The sequence below is a fragment of the Triticum urartu genome, chromosome 3A, assembly GCF_056163025.1.
Source record: "Triticum urartu cultivar PI428250 chromosome 3A, HENAU_Tu73, whole genome shotgun sequence".
In the NCBI taxonomy this organism is placed as follows: domain Eukaryota; kingdom Viridiplantae; phylum Streptophyta; class Magnoliopsida; order Poales; family Poaceae; genus Triticum; species Triticum urartu.
The window spans coordinates 229,970,652-229,976,651 of NC_141875.1; positions in this window are offsets into that span (position 1 = coordinate 229,970,652).

The following is a 6,000-nucleotide window of genomic DNA, read 5'->3' on the forward strand; positions in this document are numbered from 1 at the left end:
ACGACAACGATGCTACGATGGAGATCAAGGTGCCAAGATGGTGACGATGGTTATCATGACGGTGCTTTGGAGATGAAAATCAAAGGCACAAGATGATGATGGCCATATCATATCAGTTATATTGATTGCTTCTGATGTTTATCCTTTATGCATATTACTTTGCTTAGTATGGCGGTAGTGAGGGAGTCCTGGATTAGGGGGTCTCCGGACAGCCGGACTATATCCTTTGGTCGGACTGTTGGACCATGAAGATACAAGATTGAAGACTTCGTCCTGTGTCCGGATGGGACTCTCCTTGGCGTGGAAGGCAAGCTAGGCAGTACGGATATGTATATCTCCTCCTTTGTAACCGACCTTGTGTAACCCTAGCCCTTCCCGGTGTCTATATAAACCAGAGGGTTTTAGTCCATAGGACAACATACAATCATACCATAGGCTAGCTTCTAGGGTTTAGCCTCTCCAATCTCATGGTAGATCAACTCTTGTAATACTCATATCATCAAGAATAAATCAAGTAGGACATAGGGTTTTACCTCCATCAAGAGGGCCCGAACCTGGGTAAAACATCGTGTCCCCTGCCTCATGTTACCATCCGCCTTAGACGCACAGTTCGGGACCCCCTACCCAAGATCCGCCGGTTTTGACACCGACAGGTAGCATTAAAAGATGATCTCTCACTAAATTTCAAGGTATAAGTGTTCTCCCTGAGTATGCACCGACGCTACAGTTCGTTGTGTCGAGACACCACGTGCTGATCGGGTGTGGTAAGCTCTACGTTCACATACAACGCGTGCAAGCCAGTTTTGCAGACACAGAATACGCGGGGTTAAACTTGAAGAGAGCATATGCAGATATGGCCTCGGAACACTGAGACCAAAAGGTCGAGCATGAATCATATAGTAGATATGATTAACATAGTGATGTTCACTATTGAAAACTACTCCATCTCATGTGATGGTCGGACATGGTTTAGTTGATATGGATCACGTGATCACTTAGATGATTTGAGGGATGTCTATCTAAGTGGGAGTTATTAAGTAATATGATTAATTGAACTTTAATTTATCATGAACTTAGTACCTGATAGTTTTTGCATATCTATGTTGTAGATCAATAGCTCGCGTATAGCTCTCATGTTTTATTTTTGATATGTTCCTAGAGAAAAATAAGTTGAAAGATGATAGTAACAAAGATGCAGACTGGGTCCATGATCTGAGGATTATCCTCATTGCTGCATAGAAGAATTATGTCCATGATGCACCACTAGGTGATGGACCTATTGCAGGAGCAGATGGAGACGTTATGAATGTTTGGCAAGCTCCGCATGATGACTACTTGATAGTTTAGTGCGCCATAATTTACGGCTTAGAACCGGGACTTCAAAAATGTTTTGAATGCCACATAGCATATAAGATGTTCCAAGAGCTGAAATTGGTATTTCAGACTCATGCCCGAGTAGAGAGGTATGAGACCTCTGACAAGTAGTTTTCCTACAAGATGGAGGAGAATAGATCAACTAGTGAGCATGTACTCAAAATGTCTGAGTACTACAATCACTTGAATCAAGTGGGAGTTAATCTTCCAGATAAGATAGTGATTGATAGATTTCTCTCGTCACTATCACCAAGTTACTGGAACTTCGTGATGAACTATAATATGCAAGGGATGTCGAAAACGATTCCCGAGCTCTTCGCGATGCTAAAATCGGCAAAGATAGAAATCAAGAAAGAGCATCAAGTGTTGATGGTTAACAAGTCAATACTGCGCGCCGGAGGAGGAACCCGCCTTGCAATGCCGAAGACAATTCTGCGTGCCGGACTCATCGTCATTGAAGCCTGGTTCAGGGTCTACTGAGGGAGTCCTGGATTAGGGGGTCTCCCGACAGCCGGACTATTGGACCATGAAGATACAAGATTGAAGACTTCGTCCTGTGTCCGGATGGGACTCTCCTTGGCCTGGAAGGCAAGCTAGGCAGTACGGATATGTATATCTCCTCCTTTGTAACTGACCTTGTGTAACCCTAGCCCTTCCCGGTGTCTATATAAAAACCAGAGGGTTTTAGTCCGTAGGACAACATACAATCATACCATAGGCTAGCTTCTAGGGTTTAGCCTCTCCGATCTTGTGGTAGATCAACTCTTGTAATACTCATATCATCAAGAATAAATCGAGAAGGACGTAGGGTTTTACCTCCATCAAGAGGGCCCGAACCAGGGTAAAATATCGTGTCCCCTGCCTCCTATTACCATCAGCCTTAGACGCACAGTTCGGGACCCCCTACCCGAGATCCACCGGTTTTGACACCGACATTGGTGCTCTCATTGAGAGTTCCTCTGTGTCGTCGCTGTTAGGCTTGATGGCTCCTACGATCATCGATAGTGATGCAGTCCAGGGTGAGACTTTTCTCCACGGACAGATCTTTGTGTTCGGCGGCTTCGCACTGTGGGCCAACTCGCTTGGCCATCTGGAGCAGATCGAAAGTTACGCCCCTGGCCACCAGGTCAGGTTTGGAAGCTTAAACTACACGACCGATATCCGCGGAGACTTGATCTTCGACGGATTCGAGCCTCTGCCTTGTGCGTCACGCGGTCACGATGAGTACGATTTACCTCTACCATTAGATAGTGTTCAGGAGATCGCACCGACAGCCGCTCCGACCCTCAATTCGGAGCCAGTTGCGCCGCCCATGGACGGGTGGATGGACCCCGCCATGGAGGCCTTACCCTCAGCGGCGATCGAGCCGAACATCGACCTTACCCTACACGAGAGCCGTGTTGTCAGACTGCCGGATCCTTCTCCGGCCACGGAGTCCGAACCGCCTGTGCCCGTTCCTAGCGAATCCGATTGGGCGCCGATCATGGAGTTTACCTCCGCGGATATTTTTCAGCACTCGCCCTTTGGCGACATACCGAACTCATTAAGGTCTCTCTCCTTGTCAAGAGGATCCTGGCCGAACTATGTCCGGCAGGATTGGGATGCGGATGACGAAGAAATTCGCTACCCACCCACCACCCACTTAGTAGCCACTGTCGATGACTTAACCGACATGCTCGACTTCGACTCCAAAGACATCGATGGTATGTACGACGACGCGGGAGACGAAGAGGAACCACTGCCCATAGGGCACTGGACAGCCACGTCATCATACGATATATACATGGTGGACACACCCAAAGAAGGCAATGGTGACGAGACAGCGGAGGATGACCCCTCCAAGAAGCAACCCAAGCGCCGACGTCAGCGGCGCCGCTCTAAGTCCCGCCAAAGCAAAAGTAGGGATACCGGCACAGGAGATAATAACACTCCGGATAGTGCCGAAGATGGCAATAATCCTCTCCAGCACGATCTAGGACTGAGGATGGAGAGGCCAGCCCTCCAGAGAGAGCGGCAGATGGAGAGGCGGAGGATGATAATTACATGCCCCCCTCCGAAGACGAGGCAAGCCTCGGCGATGACGAATTCGTCATGCCAGAGGATCCCGTCGAACAAGAGCGCTTCAAGCACCGGCTTATAGCCACGGCAAATAGCCTTAAGAAAAAGCAGCAGCAACTTCAAGCTGATCAAGATCTGCTAGCTGACAGATGGACTGAAGTCCTCGTGGCCGAGGAATATAAACTCGAACGCCCCTCCAAGAGTTACCCAAAATGCAAGTTGCTACCCCGACTGGAGGAAGAAGCATATGAGGCGGCTGATCGGCCACCTCGTGGCCGCGATAGAGAGGCATTCCGGCCAAAAGCTCAGCCTGCACCCCGACGCCATTCAAATAAAAATGCATGGGGAAATACGCCAGACCTGCGAGACGTATTGGAGGACAAAGCAAAACATGCAAGATCGATCTACGGATCATGAGGACGCGCCTCTATGCGAGAAGATAAACGTCATGCCGGATATAGTAAAAGTAAATCCGGCCGGGCCGAACACAGCGGGCAAGACTCATTGGAGTTGTGTCGCAATATAGCCCAGTACAGAGGTGCCGCACACCCCTTATGCTTCAAAGATGAAGTAATGGATCATCAAATCCCAGAGGGTTTCAAACCCGTAAACATAGAATCATATGACGGCACAACAGATACTGCGGTATGGATCGAGGATTTCCTCCTACATATCCACATGGCACGCGGTGATGATCTACACGCCATTAAATACCTCCCACTCAAACTCAAAGGACCAGCTCGGCATTGGCTCAATAGCTTGCCAGCAGAGTCCATTGGTTGTTGGGAGGATCTGGAAGCCGCATTCCTCGACAACTTTCAGGGCACTTATGTGCGACCACCAGATGACGATGACTTGAGCCACATAATTCAGCAGCCAGAGGAATCGGCCAGGCAATTCTGGACACGGTTCCTAACAAAGAAAAATCTAATCGTCGACTGTCCGGATGCAGAGGCTCTAGCAGCTTTCAAGCACAACATCCGCGACGAGTGGCTAGCCCGGCACCTTGGTCAGGAAAAGCCAAAATCTATGGCAGCCCTCACAACACTCATGACCCGCTTTTGTGCGGGAGAAGACAGCTGGCTGGCTCGTAGTAATAACATATCAAAGAACCATCGTACTTCGGATACCAAGGACGGCAGTAGCAGGTCACGTCACAACAAACATAAGAGCCGCATTAACAGTGACAATACCGAGGATACGGTGGTCAATGCCGGATTCAAAGGCTCTAAACCCGGTCAGCGGAAAAGGGCATTTAAAAGAAGGACTCCGGGCCCATCCAGTTTGGACCGCATACTCGATCGCTCGTGTCAAATACACGGCACCCCCGACAAGACAGCCAACCACACTAATAGGGATTGTTTGGTATTTAAGCAGGCCGGCAAGTTAATTGCCGAAAACAAAGATAAGGGGCCACATAGCGATGACGAGGAAGAGCCCCGGCAGCCGAACACCGGAGGACAGAAGAGGTTCCCCCCACAAGTGCGGACGGTGAACATGATATACGCAACCCACATCCCCAAGAGGGAGCGGAAGCATGCGCTCAGGGACGTATATGCATCGGAGCCAGTCGCCCCAAAGTTCAACCCATGGTCCTCCTGTCCGATCACCTTCGATCGCAGGGACCACCCCACTAGTATCCGTCATGGCGGATTCGCCGCACTGGTCCTAGACCCAATCATTGACGGATTTCACCTCACTCGAGTCCTTATGGATGGCGACAGCAGCCTGAACCTGCTTTACCAGGACACAGTGCGCAAATTGGGTATAGACCCCTCAAGGATCAAACCCACAAAAATGACCTTTAAAGGCGTCATACCAGGTGGAGAGGCCCATTGCACAGGCTCAGTAACACTAGAAGTGGTCTTCGGATCCCCGGATAACTTCCGAAGCGAAGAGTTAATCTTTGATATATTCCCGTTCCGCAGTGGTTATCATGCACTGCTCGGGCGAACCGCATTTGCGAGATTCAATGCGGTACCGCATTATGCATACCTCAAGCTCAAGATGCCAGGACCTCAGGGGGTCATTACACTTAATGGAAACACAGAGCGCTCTCTCCGAACGGAGGAGCACACTACGGCCCTCGCAGCAGAAGCGCAAAGCAGCCTCTTAAGGAAATCCACTAGTTCGGCGTTTAATGACCCGAACACCTTCAAGCGCGCCCGGAGTAATCGGCAACAGGACCTCCTGGCACGTTCCGAGCTCGCATAGCAATGCGGCCCCCACCCCGGCCCAAGCCAAACGGTGAAACTCGTGCCATGCGTACATAATTACACATTAAAAATACCATGGGCACAGGTAGGGAGGGGGCACGACTATGGCACGCCCCAAGACGTGGCTTAAACCGCACTAGGGGCTTCACGCTTTGTTATTTTTCTCTCTTTCAGGACATTAATCTCTGGAAACCCTGTCCGGCAGCATGATTGCCGAACACATGATGCAGCAACCAAGGAGGCAGAAAGCTACATCACAGCACGGAACTCCCAGGTGGATTACGATAACGAGTGAAATACTTTCTTTAATATTATTCCTCAGCTTGCCCTTGGAGGGGACATAGTCCTACTT